Consider the following 17,500-nt stretch of genomic DNA (forward strand, 5'->3'; position numbering starts at 1 on the left):
GGTAGCCCCGCCTGACCTGGGGTCATTGTCGAAATGCCAATGAATGGCAATCAGGGTCACCAGAGCCCAATGGGAGCAGAACACGCACACGATGTCCGAACAATGGCAAAGTGGCTCGACCCACCACTCATCGTGACGCTTGCCACACAAGGAGCCCTTGACTTTGGGCCAACCGCACCTCGACCAGAGACACGGGGGACCAATCTTCGCTCCGCACCACCACCACAAGGGGTAAAGGAGGTGGGCCAACATGACGCATGACGCATGACGCCCAGGCAGGCGTGCCCTCAGCCCGATCGCCTAGGATGCAACTTACGTTTAGAGACTCGATGATTCATAGGATTTTGCAATTCACACTAAGTATCGCATTTCGCTACGTTCTTCATCGATGCAAGAGTCAAGATATCCATTGCCGAGAATCGTTAAGATAAAGATTCAGATCTAAGGTGGCCACACCACACCAAAGGTGCAATGATGTCATGTCCTTTCCGTTGTGAGTTCCTTGGCACCGACTGCGTTGGTGGTTGTGTTTAGGTCGAATGCTACGAAGGATCACAGGTCAACCTTTTACATGGGTTGGGAAGGAAGGAGCTCACGCTCCCACGCCCTACCTTGATCGCTTAACGTAACATGTTCACGGGTCCCATCCTTTCACAAGTTCACCTACAGAAACCTTGTTACAACTTCTCCTTCCTCTAAATGATAAGGTTCAGTGGACTTCTCGAGATTTCAACGGTGGTGAACCACCCACGTCGCCGTGATCCGAACACTTCATCAGACCATTCAATCGGTAGGAGCGACGGCCGGTGTGTACAAAGGGCAGGGACGTAGTTAACGCAAGCTGATGACTCGCGCTTACCAGGAATTCCTCGTTGAAGACCAACAATTGCACTGATCTATCCCCATCACGAAGAAATTTTCAAAGATTACCCCGGCTCGTTGGCCAAGGCTAAAGACTCGTTGAATACATCAGTGTAGCGCGCATGCGGACCAGAACATCTAAGGGCATCACAGACCTATTATTACCTCAAACTTCCATGGCCTAAACGGACATAGTCCCTCTAAGAAGCTGGCCGTGGAGGGTCAACTCCACATAGCTAGTTAGTAGGCTGAGGTCTCATTTGTTAATGGAATTAACCAGACAAATCGCTCCACCAACTAAGAACGGCCATGCACCACCACCCATAGAATTAAGAAAGAGCTCTCAGTCTGTCAATCCTTACTATGTCTGGACCTGGTAAGTTTCCCCGTGTTGAGTCAAATTAAGCCGCAGGCTCCACTTTTGGTGGTGCCCTTCCGTCAATTCCGTTAAGTTTCAGCCTTGCGACCATACTCCCCCCGGAACCCAAAAACTTTGATTTCTCATAAGTTGCCGGCGGAGTCCTAAAAGCAACATCTGTCGATCCTTGGTCGGCATCGTTTATGGTTGAGACTAGGATGGTATCTGATCATCTTCGAGCCCCCAACTTTCCTTCTTAATTAATGAAAACATCCTTGGAAAATGCTTTCGCAGTGGTTCATCATTCATAAATCCAAGAATTTCAGCTCTGAGTATGAAATATGAATGCCCCCAACTGTCCCTGTTAATCATTACTCCGATCGCGAAGGCCAACGGAATAAGACCGAAATCCTATGATGTTATACCATGCTAATGTATCCAGAGCATAGGCATGCTTTGAGCACTCTAATTTCTTCAAAGTAATGGCACCGGAGGCACGACCCGGCCAATTAAGGCCAGGAGCGCATCGTCGACAGAAGGGACGAGACGATCGGTACACACCGTGAGGCAGACCGATCGACCCATCCCAAAGTCCAACTATGAGCTTTTTAACTACAACAACTTAAATATACGCTATTGGAGCTAGAATTACAGTGGCTACCGGCACCAGACTTGCCCTCCAATGGATCCTCATTAAGGGATTTAGATTTTACTCATTCCAATTACCAGACTCGAAGAGCCCGGTATTGTTATTTATTGTCACTACCTCCCCGTGTTAGGATTGGGTAATTTATGCACCTACTACCTTCCTTGGATGTGATAGCCGTTTCTCAGGCTCCCTCTCCAGAATCGAACCCTAATTCTCCGTCACCCGTCACCACCATAGTAGGCCACTATCCTACCATCGAAAGTTGATAGGGCAGAAATTTGAATGATGCGTCCTCGGCACAAAGGCCATGCGATCTGTCAAGTTATCATAAATCATCAGAGCAATGGGCAGAGCCCGCGTCGACCTTTTATTTAATAAATGCATCCCTTCCAAAAGTCGGGGTTCGGTGCACATATTAGCTCTAGAATTACTACGGTTATCCGAGTAGTAGATACCATCAGACAAACTATAACTGATTTAATGAGCTATTCGCAATTTCACAGTCTGAATTAGTTCATACTTACATATGCATGGCTTAATCTTTGAGACAAGCATATGACTATTTGCAGGATCAACCAGGTAACTTTCCTTCTTGACGCCAAAGCACAGCATGTACCACATCCCCAATTCTGCATTGGGTGATGCTGCTCCATACATTAATGGCAGTCTATCGTTCTTGTGCAACGAGGTGCAACCAAAGGATTAAAGAGGACACACACACACATCCACCTTGCCCCAAAAAATGTCCCGCATCCTAGAGCACAAACAGTGCACGTGCACCACTGACACAAAGAAAGTGGACATATGCATCGTATGCCAAGCCACCTCACACCAACCACATGGGCAGGCAAGAGGGATGAAATGAGAGTGAAGGGGCAGCATCTTTCCATCCAACTAGGTAAGCAGCACAGGAACAATTTTCATGGTCTTGACAAAAACACTTTTGGCCCATCGCGACCGATAGAGGTATCTGTGCATAGTGGTTCAATACACAAGCAAAGAGCCCACAACCAAAAGAAAAACAATAGCCACTCACGTGCATTGCATCCACAACCGACACAATCCAACACCAAACCTACTACAACATAATAAGGATTTGGTAGAAGAAAAATCAATAGCCCCACTAAGTACGAAAATCTCAACAATCAACAGGGGTCGAGGGACTCGAGATCTGTCTCCACCTACAAGCTTGCAACCTACGTTCTCCAGAGACCCGCATTAATGTCGTATTATAACACTTGCGGTAGGAGCCATGCAAACACCTCCGCACCTAGGCACGACTTAGAAATGCGATTCGCCAAATAGCAAAGGCCACAAGACAGAGTATGAGAAAGCTCTCGTAAGCAACAAACCCATGACAATGCAAATTTTTTAAATGAACAAGGGGAGGGGGGAAGGGACATGTGATTTGTCTCCACTTGCAAGCTTGCAACCTATGTTCATCAGAGACCCACGTTAATGCCGTATTATAACACTTCCGATGGGTGGCATGCAAACACCTCCGCACCTAGGCACGACTTAGAAACACTTTTCTCCAAATACCATAAGGCCATAAAACCGAGCATGAGAAAACTCTTGCAAGCAACAAACCCAGAAGAATGCAATTTTCTTTTTAAAAATAGAAGTGTGGGGGGGGGGAAGGGGGAGGGACTCGTGATCTATCTGCACCTACAAGCTTGCAAACCTATGTTCTCCAGGGACCCACGTTAATGTCGCATTATAACACTTACGGCAGGAGGCATGCAAACACCTCCGCACCTAGGCGCGACTTAGAAACACATTTCTCCAAAAACCATAAAGGCCACAAAACCAAGCATGAGAAAACTCATGCAAGCAACAAACCCACATGAATGTAATTTTCTTTTTAAAAACAAAAGTGGGGGGGGGGAGGGGGAGGGACTCGTGATCTGTCTCCACCTGCAAGCTTGCAAATCTATATTCTCCAGAGACCCACGTTAATGTCGCATTATAGCACTTGCGGAATGAGGCATGCAAACACCTTCGCACCTAGGCACAACTTAGAAATGCATTCCTCCAAATACCAAAGGCCACAAAACCGAGCATGACAAAACTCTTGCAAGCAACATACCCACGAGAATGGAAATTTTTTTAAAAAGCAAGGAGGGCGGAGGGACTCATGATCTACCACCACCTGCAAGCTTGAAACCTATGTTCTCCAAAGACCCACATTAATGTCGTATTATAACACTGGCCACAAAAAAGGCATGCAAGCACCTCCACACCTAGGCACGACTTAGTAATGCACTTCTCCAAATAGCATAGGCCACAAAACCGACTATGAAAAAACCCTTGCAAGCAACAATCCCACAATAGTGCAATTTAAAAAAATAAAAAACAATGGGATGGGGGGGGACCAACCAAATATTTATTGTGCACATTGACTTGACCAATGATTCCGTCAAATGTAGATAACAGCCCACCCCTTGCACCATGACCTACATATGTGGACAAGCAAAAGAGCAAAGAGGGGTGGAATTGCGTGACTACGACCACGCTAGCAAAAAGTGGCACTAGCACAATTGCACATGGCAGTAAGCAAAGCATGTCAAACTGCCATGGTGCCTTGATGGGATTAATCAATGGGGCCAACGCGTCATTTCCACGTTTTTCACAAGCCATGACTCCCTTGGGCATGTTGTACAAAAATTAGGAAAAGTGGCAATAGGCTGCGTTGAGGGTGTAGGTGCAGTGTGCATGCAGCCATGCAAACCCACTAGCACGCATTGGCCGGCCAAGGGGCAAAACAAGGGGCTAATCATCCAGACCATCATGCCATGTTGCTGTCCTTCACATTCCATGAAACTCTTGGGCATGCTGTGTAGCTACCGGTATATGTGGTAGCAGCTATGCAGGGAGCTATGTACACCCAGCAGCACTCCATAGCAGGCCACAGCGCACATCAAAGGCAATCATCGGAACCAACATGCCTTGATGGTGATTTTCACATGCCAAGCCTATCTTGGGCATGCCATGCGGGTACGGGCGCATTTGGCAGTGGCTGTGGGGGCACGGCAGCACAAGGCAGGAACCCTTATGCACCCAACAGCCCAGGGTGACAGGCAACGATGTACGACAGAGGGGCTGAACATAGGGACGCATTGGCCATTTACTTGTTTTCAAATGCCATGCCTCTCTGGAAACTATTGTGCAGCTACGGACACATGTGTCAACAACTGTGGGGGCATGGCTGCAGTAGGTAGGGAGCAATGGGCACCCAGCAGCACACTATTATAGGTCGTGGTGTGCGGCAGATGGGCTGGCCATCTGGACAAACGAGCTATCTACTTGTTTTCACATACATGCCAAGCCTTTGTCGGGCCTTCTTTGCAGCTACGAGCGCAGGAGGCAACAACTATCAAGACATAGCGGTATATATTAGGCAACCACAAGGGCCAAGCAGCACGCTGTGGCTGGCGCAATGCACACTAAGGGCTAAATCTTCAAAACCGGTATACCGTGAAGGTGTTTTGCACAGGCGATGCCACTCTTGGGCATGCTGTACAGCAACAGACGCATGTGGCGAAAGATGTGGAGGCACTACAGTGCAAGGCAGGTAGCCATGTGCACCTAGCAGCACACAATGGTAAGCAACTGTGTGCGGCAGAGGGGATGACTGTCGGGACGGACGCGCTATGTACATGTTTTCACAAGCCACACCTTCCTTGGAAATGTTGTGCATCAATGAGCACATGTGGTAGCAGAAGTGGGGGCGTGGCAGTGCATGGTAGGCATCCATGTGCGTCCAGCAGCCAACGGTGGCAGGCAACACTGTGCGGCAAAAGGGGCGGCATTGTATGATAGAAGGGCTGACTATTCGCAAGCACGTGCACATGTTACAGCAGCTATGGGCTCATGACATATAAGGCAGGCAACCATGCACATCCAGTCGAACGCAGTGGCAGGCCTTGGCGCACACCAAGGGCCAACTCATCGAAACCCACATGCCATTTCACTTTTTTTCCCATGCCATGGGTCTTTTGGGTTTGCCTACCATGCCCACTCATTGTCTGCTGCCCCTCTATGTGGCCCCTTGAAAACCACCCGGGGAGTGGCACCACCCTCCCTCAAGGTAGCTCTTATGCTCTTTGCCCCTTTCCAGAAGGAGACATGACCCCCCTCAAAAATATACCGGTCTATTTTTTGAGATTCAAATATCCAAATCAAATGAAACTTGGTATGAAATTAAGGAAAAATCCAAAGACTATTGTCATATAAAAATCATAGTTTTCTGATAAATATTTATTTTTTTATTAAATTTTTAATATTAAAAAACATATTAAATTCAAAAAACTATGAAAAATCGATTTTAATGTACTTTTCGAAAAACTAAATTTCAAAAATCTTCCAAATGTTGATAGAATGTTCTGAAAAAATATTAGAGCATTCCAACATATTTTGATATTTTTTAATATTTTATGATTGAAACATTATGAAAAATACCCAAAAAAATGGAAATGCGGGGTTTAAGTGAAAATGATTGTACTTTGGGTGCCAAATAGCCAATTGTAAGGCTTTTCTAACCCAAAGGGATGTGTTGCACAACATGATTTAACGACCCAAACTATGTTGTGCGGACATGGCCTTGGCGTGTGCAGCAGTCGGTGTCTTGTGTGTAGTCAAAGGCCGCAAAGGAGCCTCTATTTCATGGGCCATGGGGACCATGGCAGCACCCATATGTGAGCCATCTGCATTCGGCTATGTGCATGGCAGACTGCAGACGTGGGCACAAAAGTGCAGCAATGCGTGCAACCTTACGCGCGCCATGTGCTGAAATGCCCTTGGCATGTGCGGCCATACCAGCCATCATGATCGGCACATGGGAGGCCATGCCAGCGAACTTACGAGCAGTACTGCAGCCATGGGCAATGCATGTGCGACCACGCAATGCAACCTTGCGCGTGGCGGTGCAGCCATGCTTGCAACCTCGTGCGTGGTACTTTCGACAAATCCCAAAACCAAGTGTGTGGTGAGGCAGTGATGGGCGTGGCACATGCAGCCATGCATGTGACCTGGGGGGCTGTGTGGAGCAACGCACGCAACCTTGTGAGTGGTAGGGCAGCCAGAGGTGAGGTAAGTGCGGCCATGCCAGCAACCTTGCGCCCGTTAGTGCAGCCAAATGCATGGCGTGGAACGTAACCTTGGGCGCGGCTGTGCAGCCATTTGCGTGTCATGTGCGCCATGCCTGCAAAATTTTATACGGCATGTGCAGCCACGGTTGCAGCCATGTGCGTGGAAGTGCGGCACGGGCAGCAGCCCAACGCACGTTGCCTGCACCATTGCCCATAGCCATGTGCGGCCATGCCAACCACCTTGCGTGCGGTTGTGCACCCTTTCCCGCAGTAATGTGCGTTGTTGCCTGCCACCTTACGTGTGGTGTGCACCCTTACCCCCAATCATGTGGGTGCGGTAGCCTGCACACCTGCTTGCGATAGTGGAGCCTTACCTGTAATCGTGCCTGAGGTTGCGTGCAACAATGTGTGCGGTATTGCAGCCATGCTAGCATCCATGTGTGCGGCAGGCTGCCTCGATGCCAACAGCCTTGTGCGTGCTAGTGCAACCTTGCCCGCAGCGATGCCTGCACCTTGTGCATCCATACCAGCTGCCTTCCGCTCAATAGTGCTGCCATGCCTGCCACATTGCACGCACATTGTGCAGCCCTGTGTGCGGTACTGTCACCTTGTGCACTGCCTTCATATGCACTTAGGCACCCTTAGGGGGGCACGCGTAGGCATTGTCATGGCACGTATATGTGCACACTTACAGCATTCCAGAGCACAATTAGGCGACACTTGGGCTACACTTTGGTGCACGCGTAGACACACTTATTCAACACTTGCAGGCACGTATAGGCACATTTAAGGCGACACTTGGGGCATTCAAGAGCATGCACAGGCACACTTGGGTGCACACTTAGGCAACAGTTGTGGGCATGCATGGCCACAATTAGGCAACACTTGGGCCATTCATTGTGCACATATAGTCAACACTTGGGGTGTTGTGCGGCCATTCACTATGTACACGTGGGCACACGTAGTCTACACTTGGGGGCACGCGTAGGCACACACTTGGGCCATTCAAGAGCACGTTGTCACTGCTTTAGACCTTTCTAAGCAACCATGCCGGCACTTAACACTTCCACTAGCGCTAAGTTGGCCTAACCTCCCTCCTTAAGGGGCTAGGGAAGAGAAGAAGTGAACACAAGAATGAGTTTGAGAAGAATGAACTTGTATAGCACTTGAGAACTCTTGAGTACAAGGCTTGAGAACTCACTTGCTTGGTTGAACACTCTTGGTTGGTCCTTGGTGAGTGTCTTTGCCAAATGAGGCAACACCTACCCCAAGTTACAATGGATGGCTAAGATATTTACAAATGTCCTCCATCCAATGGTTGGGGAGGAAACTAGAAGCTTCCCACCTCCTTAGCGCAGCTCTAGAAATCTCTCCCCGAATATCTCCTGTGAATATCTTTTACAAATATCTATAATAAAATATCTGTTGTTACTACACCTTTGTAGAAAACTCTAGAACTTGGACCTTACTTAGCCCAATGGTCTAAGTCCATGGGCTTGGTAAGCTAGGCCCGTGGGCCTATGTTGGGCAGGTCGTGACACTCTCCCCCACCTAAATCTGCGACGCCCTCATTGTAACCTCCTTGTAGTACTTTTATTCACGAGTCGTCTCAGCATGCCAGTTGTCTCCCATCTTGTCTCGTTCTTTGGTCGCCCCTTCCACTTGACTAAATACTCCACTCAAGGGGATAGTTTGTGTCTCTGGATGATTGGATCAACATCCAAATTAGCCTCCCTCTCGCAATGAGTAACGCCTATTGGGGTTCTTATTGTATTCACATAACTAGAGTCTCCTACAACGTCGTCTGGTTGTCTCTGTTCTCTCGTTTGCATCTTCCTCTTTCTTGGCATGGATGGCTTGCTCCCAAATTCTCCTTGTCTTGCCCTCCCGTCCAAGGGCAAGTAAGCACCTAGCCCGTGGATGGTGTTGGAGAACTCCTTTAGTCCCAAGGTTCATCTCGACCCCTCGAGCAACATTACGTATGGGGCATTCTTTGGAGTTGATAGCCTTACGACACCCTTGGCCCGAGTTCCTTTGCCTCCTCCATCAAGGCAAGGTTGTGTGTGGCTTCTGTATCTACCTTCACCTGTGTGGGCTTCCCATTGATGCACACTTTTGCACACATCAACCCATTTTGAGAGTTAAGGGCCTTGACCCCTATCTCGGCCCTGGTGGCACCACGCTGCATTGGGGACCCCATGCAAGGTGGCTCTTGCTCTTGGCCCTCTTCCTTCAATAGGGCACTAAGAGCTTTCCTCCTGAGGCAATCCCTAAACCAATGTAGTTCATCACATAGGAATCACTTGTCCCTAGGCTTGAACCGTTTCCTCTTATCACGCTTGTGCCTTAGTGCCTCTCCTTTAGACATGTCATGAGAGGTAGTGGCTTCCCTCGCTGTTGTCCTCCTACTCTTCCCATACTTCTTCTCCAATATGAGCTTCCACCTTATCGAACTCCTTTGCATACTTGAGCCTTGAAGGTGGCAACCATCTCCTCTTGGTTACTTACTATGGTGTTGAGAGCACCTAGTAGGGACCCCTTGAGCTCCCCCATCTGGCCATCAAGCTCCTCCCCACTTTTCCACATGGCCTTTGAGCTCCTCCCCACTTTGCTCCACGACATTCAGGCACCACTTTACCTCGGCCAATACTCGCTCCCCTCGAACTAAGCGAGGCCCCATAGCAAAGCGAAAGTTGACGGACTTGCCTTTGCTCCTTTGTTGATTACTTGTGTAGGTGTTGGTCTCTATTCCACAATTTTAGCTCGCTTGTCTCATATACCACAAGCTTGGCTCCATCGTAACCGAAGCTCTGACCCCACAACTGTCACCGCCTAAGACCTTTCTAAGAGACCGCACCGGCTGTTAGCACTCCCACTAGCACTAAGTCAGCCTAACCACGCTTCTTAAGGGACTTGGGAAGAGAAGAAGTGAACACAAGAGTGATTTCGAGAAGAATGAACTTGTATTGCACTAGAGAGCTCTTGAGTACAAGGCTTGAGAACTCATTTGATTGGTTGAACACTCTTGGTTGGTCCTTGGTGAGTGTCTTTGCCAAATGAGGTAACACCTATTTGTAGGCACCCCAAGTTACAATGGATGGCTAAGATATTTACAAACGTCCTCCATCCAACTGCTGGGGAGGAAACTAGAAGCTTCCCACCTCCTTAGTGGAGAACTCTATAAATCTCTCCCAAAATACCTCCTATAAATATCTTCTAGAAATATCTACAATAAAATTATCTAGAGTTGCTACACCTTTGTAGAAAACCCTAGAACTTAGACCTTACTTAGCCCAATGGCCTAAGTCCTTTGGCCTTTGTTAGGCAGGTCGTGACAGCATGTACACTTAGTGGCACTCAATGTGCACGCATAGGCACACTTCACTTGGGCAACACGCATAACCATACACAGGCAACCGTTGGGGCAGTTAACACTTAGGGGCATACCTGGGGCCACGTGTGGACAATCCTAGCCTTAGGAGGGTGTGGGGGGAAATAAAAGGGGAAAAAGACAGGGTGACGAATTGATGCGACACGGGGCCGAATCTCAGTGGATCGTAGCAGCAAGGCCAATCTGCCACTTACAATATCCCATCGCATATTTAAGTCGTCTGCAACGGATTCTACCCATCGCCCGACAGGAATTACGCTTCAAGGTAGCCCACACAACACGTCCACAGTGGGGGCTTGGCCAACGACACATGCCTCTGGGGGCCGGTAGGCCCCTACTATGGGTCGGCAAATGGGCGACAGGCACAGGCGTCGCTTCATTGGCTAGGATTCTGACTTAGAGGTGTTTAGTCATAATCCAGCACACGGTAGCTTCTCGCCACTGGCTTTACAACCAAGCGCGATGACCAATTGTGTGAATCAACAGTTCCTCTCGTACTAGGTTGAATTACTATCATGACACTGTCATTAGTAGGGTATAACTAACTTGTCTCACGATGGTCTAAACCCAGCTCATGTTCCCTATTGGTGGGTGAACAATCCAACCACAAGAAAAACAATAGCCACTCAAGTGCATTGCATCCACTACCGACACAATCCACCACCAAACCTACTACAACGTAATAAGGATTTGGTAGAAGAAAAATCAATAGCCCCATTAAGCATGAAAATCTCGACAATCAACAGGGGTCGAGGGACTCGAGATCTTTCTCCACCTACAGGCATGCAACCTACGTTCTCCAGAGACCTGTATTAATGTCATATTATAACACTTGTGGCAGGAACCATGCAAACACCTCCGCACCTAGGCATGACTTAGAAACATGATTAGCCAAATAGCAAAGGCCACAAGACCGAGTATAAGAAAGCTCTCACAAACAACAAACCCACGATAATGCAAATTTTTTAAATGAACAAGGGGAGGGGGGAAGGGACATGTGATTTGTCTCCACTTGCAAGCTTGCAACCTATGTTCATCAGAGACCCACGTTAATGTCGTATTATAACACTTGCGTCAGGTGGCATTCAAACACCTCCGCACCTAGGCATGACTTAGAAACGCATTTCTCCAAATACCATAAGGCCACAAAATCGAGCATGAGAAATCTCTTGCAAGCAACAAACCCACAAGAATGCAATTTTCATTTAAAAAACAAAAGTGTGGGGGGGGGGGAAGGGAGAGGGACTCGTGATCTGTCTCCACCTACAAGCTTGCAAACCTATGTTCTCCAGAGACCCACGTTAATGTCGCATTATAACACTTGCGGCAAGAGGCTTGCAAACACCTCCGCACCCAGGCACGACTTAGAAACGCATTTCTCCAAATACCATAAATGCCACAAAACCGAGCATGAGAAAACCCTTGCAAGTAACAAACCCACAAGAATGCAATTTTCTTTTTAAAAACAAAAGTGTGGGGGGAGGGGAAGGGAGAGGGACTCGTGATCTATCTCCACCTACAAGCTTGGAAACCTATGTTCTCCAGAGACCCACGTTAATGTCGCATTATAACACTTACGGCAGGAGACATGCAAACACCTCCACACCCAGGCGCGACTTAGAAATGCATTTCTCCAAATACCATAAAGGCCACAAAACCGAGCATAAGAAAACTCTTACAAGCAACAAACCCACGAGAATGCAATTTCCTTTTTAAAAACAAAAGTGGGGGGGGGGGAGGGGGAGGGACTCGTGACTTATCTCCCCCTACAAGCTTGCAAACCTATGTTCTCCAGAGACCCACGTTAATGTCACATTATAACACTTGCGACATGAGGCATGCAAACACCTCCGCACCTAGGCACGACTTAGAAATGCATTCCTCCAAATACCAAAGGCCCCAAAATCGAGCATGACAAAACTATTGCAAGCAACATACCCATGAGAATGGAAATTTTTTTAAAAATCAAGGAGGGGGGAGGGACTCATGATCCACCACCACCTGCAAGCTTGCAACCTATGTTCTCCAGAGACCCACGTTAATGTCGTATTATAACACGGGCCCCAAAAAGGCATGCAATCACCTCCACACCTAGGCACAACTTAGAAGCGCACTTCTCCAAATAGCATAGGTCACTAAACCGACCATGAAAAAACCCCTACAAGCAGCAAACCCACAATAGTGCAATTTAAGAAAACAAAAAAAATGGGATGGGGGGGAGGGACCAACCAAATATTTATTGTGCACATTGAATTGACCCATAATTCTGTCAAATGTAGACAACACCCCACCCCTTGCACCATGACCTACATATGACAACAAGCCAAAGAGAAAAGAGGGTGGAAATGCGTGACTACGACCACGCTCGCAAAAAGTGGCACTAGCACAACTGCACATGGCAGGAAGCAAAGCACGTCAAACTGCCACGATGCCTAGATGGGATTAATCAATGGGGCCAATGCATCATTTCCACCTTTTTCACATGCCATGACTCCCTTGGGCATGCTGTACAAAACTGGCAAAAGTGCCAGTAGGCTACGATGAGGGTGTAGGTGTAGTGTGCGGGCAGCCATGCAAACCCACCAGCACGCATTGGCCGGCCAAGGTGCAAAACAACGGGCTAATCATCCGGATCATCATGCCATGTTGCTGTCCTTCACATGCCATGCAATTCTTGGGCATGCTGTGTGGCTACCGGCATATGTGGCAGTAGCTATGCAGGGAGCCATGCACGCCCAACAACACTCCATGGCAGGCCACAGCGCACATCAAAGGCAATCATCGAAACCAACGTGCCTTGATGGTGATTTTCACATGCCAAGCCTATCTTGGGCATGCCACGCGGCTATGGGTACATCTGGCAGTAGCTGTGGGGGCACGGAAGCACAAGGCAGGAACCATTATGCACCCAACAGCCCAGGGTGGTAGGCAATGGTGTGCAATAGAGGGGTTGAACCATTTACTTGTTTAAAAATGCCATACCTATTTGGAAACTACTGTGCAGGTACGAACACATGTGTCAGCAACTATGGGGGCATGGCAGTGGTAGGTAGGGAGCCATGGGCACCCAGCAGTACACAGTTACAGGCAGTGGTGTGCGACAGATTGGTTGACCATCTGGACAGACAAGCCATGTACTTGTTTTCAAATACATACCAAGCCTTTGTTAGGCTTTCTTTGCAGGTACGAGCGTAGGAGGCAACAGCTATTGAGGCATAGCGGGATATATTAGGCAACCACGAGGGCCAAGCAGCACGCCTTGGGCGGCGCAACACACACCAAGGGCCAAATCTTCGAAACCGACAAACTGTGAAGGTGTTTTGCACAGGCGATGCCACTCTTGGGCATGCTCTACGGTGACAGATGCATGTGGCAGAAGATGTGGAGGCATTGTAGCGCAAGGCAGGTAGGCAGCCATGCGTGCCCAGTAGCACACAATGGCAAGCAACTGTGTGCAGAAAAGGGGATGACTGTCGGGACGGACACGCCATGTACATGTTTTCACAAGCCACACCTTCCTTGGAAAAGTTGTGCGCCGATGGGCACATGTGGCAATAGAAGTGGGGGCGTGGTAGCACATGGTAGGCATCCACGTGCGCCCAGCAGCCCACGGTGGCAAGTAACGTTATTCGGCAGAAGGGGCGACGTTGTACAACAGAAGGGCTGACCATTCACAAGCACGTGCACCTTCATTGGGCCTGCTATGCTACGATTGACACATGTTACAGCAGCTGTGGGCTCATGGCACGCAAGGCAGGCAGCCATACGCGTCCAGTCGCACGCAATGGCAGGCCTCGACGCACACCAAGGGCCTACTCATCGAAACCCATGTGCCATTTCACTTTTTTTCCCATAACATGGGTATTTTGGGTTTGCCTACCATACCCGCTCATTGTCGGATGCCCCTCTATGCTGACCCCCCTAAAAAAATAAACTTGTCTATTTTTTGAGCTTCAAATATCCAAATCAAATGAAACTTGGTATGAAATTAAGGAAAAATCCAAATATTATTTTCATATAAAAATCATAGTTTTCTGATGAATATTTATTTTTTTATTAATTTGTAAATATTAAAAACATATTAAATTCAAAAAACTATGAAACATCCATTTTAATGTATTTTTCTGAAAACTAAATTTCGGATGTCTTCCAAAGGTTGATAGAATGTTCTGAAAAAATATTGGACCATTCCAACTTATTTTCATATTTTTTAATATTTTATGATTGAAACTTTATGAAAAATATCCAAAAAAATGGAAATGCGGGGTTTAAGTGAAAATGATTGTACTTTGAGTGCCAAATAGCCATTTCAAGGCTTTTCTAACCCAAAGGGATGTCTTGCACAACATGATTTAAAGACCCAAACTATGTTGTGCGGGCATGGCCTTTGCATGTGCAGCAGTCGGTGCCTCATGTGCTGCCAAAGGCCGCAAAGGAGCCTTTGTTGCATGGGCCATAGGGACCACGACAGCACCCAAGTGTGAGCCATGTGTGTGCGGCTAGGTGTATGGTAGACTACAGACGTGGGCACGAAAGTGCAACAATGCGTGCAACCTTGCGCGCGCCATATGCTGAAATGCCCGTGGCATGTGCGACCATGCCAGCCATCATGATTGACGCATGGGAGGCCATGCTAGCGAACTTGCACGTGGTAGTGCAGCCATGGGCAATGCATGAGTGACCACGCAATGCAACCTTGCGCGCGGCGGTGCAGCCATGCCTACAACCTCGTGCGTGGCATTTCCAACAAATCCCGAAACCAAGCGTGGGCCTACAACCTCGTGCGTGGCACATGTAGCCATGCATGCGACCTGGGGGCAGTGTGGAGCAACACACGCAACCTTGCGAGCGGTAGGGCAGCCAGGGGCACAGTATGTGCGGCGTGGAACGTAACCTTGGGCGTGGCTATGCAGCCATCTGCGTGTCATGTGCACATTGCCTACAAACTTTCGCACGGCATGTGCGGTGATACACAAAACCATGTGCGAGGCTTGTGTAGCCGTGGTCGCAACCATGTGCGGCCGTGCCTACCACCTTACGTGCAGTTGAGCACCCTTTCCCGCAGCACGTGTAGGCACACACTTGGGCCATTCAAGAGCACGTTGTCACTGCTTTAGACCTTTCTAAGCAACCACACTGGCACTTCGCACTTTCACAAGTGCTAAGTCAGCCTAACCACTCTCCTTAAGGGACTAGGGAAGAAAAGAAGTGAACACAGGAGTGAGTTTGAGAAGAATGAACTTGTATAGCACTAGAGAACTCTTGAGTACAAGGCTTGAGAACTCACTTGCTTGGTTGAACACTCGTGGTTGGTCCTTGGTGAGTGCCTTTGCCAAATGAGGCAACACCTACCCCAAGTTACAATGGATGGCTAAGATATTTACAAATGTCCTCCATCCAACGGTTGGGGAGGAAACTAGAAGCTTCCCACCACCTTAGTGGAGCTCTAGAAATCTCTCCCAGAATATCCCTTGTGAATATCTTCTACAAATATCTACAATAAAATATCTATTGTTACTACACCTTTGTAGAAAACTCTAGAACTTGGACCTTACTTAGCCCAACGGCCTAAGTCTATGGGCTTGGTGAGCTAGGCCCGTGGGCCTATGTTGGGCAGGTCGTGACACTTTCCCCCACCTAAATATCCGACGCCCTCGTCGCAACCTCCTTGGGGTACTTTATTCACGAGTCATCTCAGCATGCCAGTTATCTCCCATCTCGTCTCGCTCTCTGGTCGCCCCTTCCACTTGACTAAATACTCCACATAAGGAGATAGTTTGTGTCTCTGGATGATTGGATCAGCAACCAAATTAGCCTCCCTTTCACAAGGAGTAACGCCAATTGGGGTTCTTGTTGTAATCACATAACTTGAGCCTCCTACAACATAGTCTGGTTGTCTCCGTTCTCTCGTTTGCATCTTTCTCTTTCTTGGCATGGATGGCTTGTTCCCAAATTCTCCATGTCTTGCCCTCCCGTCCAAGGGCAAGTAAGCACTTAGCCACTGAATGGTGTTGGAGAACTCCTTTAGTCCCAAGGTTCGTCTTGACCCCTCGAGCAACATTACATATGGGGCATTCTTTGGAGTTGATAGCCTTAGGACACCCTTGGCATGAGTTCCTTTACCTCCTCCGTCGAGGCAAGGTTGTGTGTGGCTCCTGTATCTACCTTCACCTATGTGGGCTTCCCATTGATGCACACTTTCGCACACAATAACCCCTTTTGAGAGTTAAGGGCCTTGACCGCTATCTCGTCCCTGGTGGCACCACGCTGCATTGGGGACCCCATGCAAGGTGGCTCTTCCTCTTGGCCCTCTTCCTCCAATAGGGCACTAAGAGCTTTCCTCCTGGGGCAATCCCTAAACAAATGTAGCTTATCACATAGGAATCACTCGTCTCTAGGCTTGAACCGATTCCTCTTATCACGCTTGTGCCTTAGTGCCTCTCCTTTAGACAAGTCATGAGAGGTAGTGGCTTCCCTCGCTGCTGTCCTCCGACTCTTCCCAAATTTCTTCTCCAATACGAGCTTCCACCTTATCCAACTCCTTTGCATACTTGAGCCTTAAAGGTGGCAACCACCTCCTCTTGGTCACTTACTGTGGTGTTGAGAGCACCTTGTAGGGACCCCTTGAGCTCCCCCATCTAGCCATCAAGCTCCTCCCCACTTTTCCACATGGTCTTTGAGCTCCTCCCCACTTTGCTCCGTGACATTCAGGCACCACTTTGCCTCTGCCAATACTTGCTCCCCTCGAGCTAAGCGAGGCCACATCACGATGCCAAAGTCGACGAACTTGCCTTCACTCCTTCGTTGCTTACTTGTGTAGGTGTTGGTCTCTATTCCACAGTTTTAGCTCGCCTGTCTCATATCCCACAAGCTTGGCTCCCTCGCAACCGAAGCTCTGACCCAACAATTGTCATGGCCTTAGACCTTTTTAAGAGACCGCGCCGGTTCTTAGCACTCCCACTCGCACTAAGTCAGCCTAACCACCCTCCTTAAGGGACTTGGGAAGAGAAGAAGTGAACACAAGAGTGAGTTCGAGAAGAATGAATTTGTATTGCATTAGAGAGCTCCTGGGTACAAGGCTTGAGAACTCATTTGCTCGGTTGAACACTCTTGGTTGGTCCTTGGTGAGTGTCTTTGCCAAATGAGGCAAC

At 48.5% G+C, this 17,500-nt stretch overlaps 1 non-coding gene and 1 pseudogene across 1 annotated transcript; both read right to left on the reverse strand.

Moving 5' to 3' along the window:
• LOC122063222 overlaps positions 1 to 25 on the reverse strand; it is a 3,970-nt pseudogene extending 3,945 nt beyond the window's left edge.
• A 240-nt stretch (positions 26 to 265) lies between these two features.
• Positions 266 to 421, reverse strand: LOC122063216. Its single transcript, XR_006135264.1, has one exon. It is a non-coding gene; the product is annotated as a 5.8S ribosomal RNA (ribosomal RNA).
• Between the last annotated feature and the right edge of the window lie 17,079 nt (positions 422 to 17,500).

This window comes from Macadamia integrifolia, unplaced genomic scaffold (assembly GCF_013358625.1).
Source record: "Macadamia integrifolia cultivar HAES 741 unplaced genomic scaffold, SCU_Mint_v3 scaffold1256, whole genome shotgun sequence".
In the NCBI taxonomy this organism is placed as follows: Eukaryota; Viridiplantae; Streptophyta; class Magnoliopsida; order Proteales; family Proteaceae; genus Macadamia; species Macadamia integrifolia.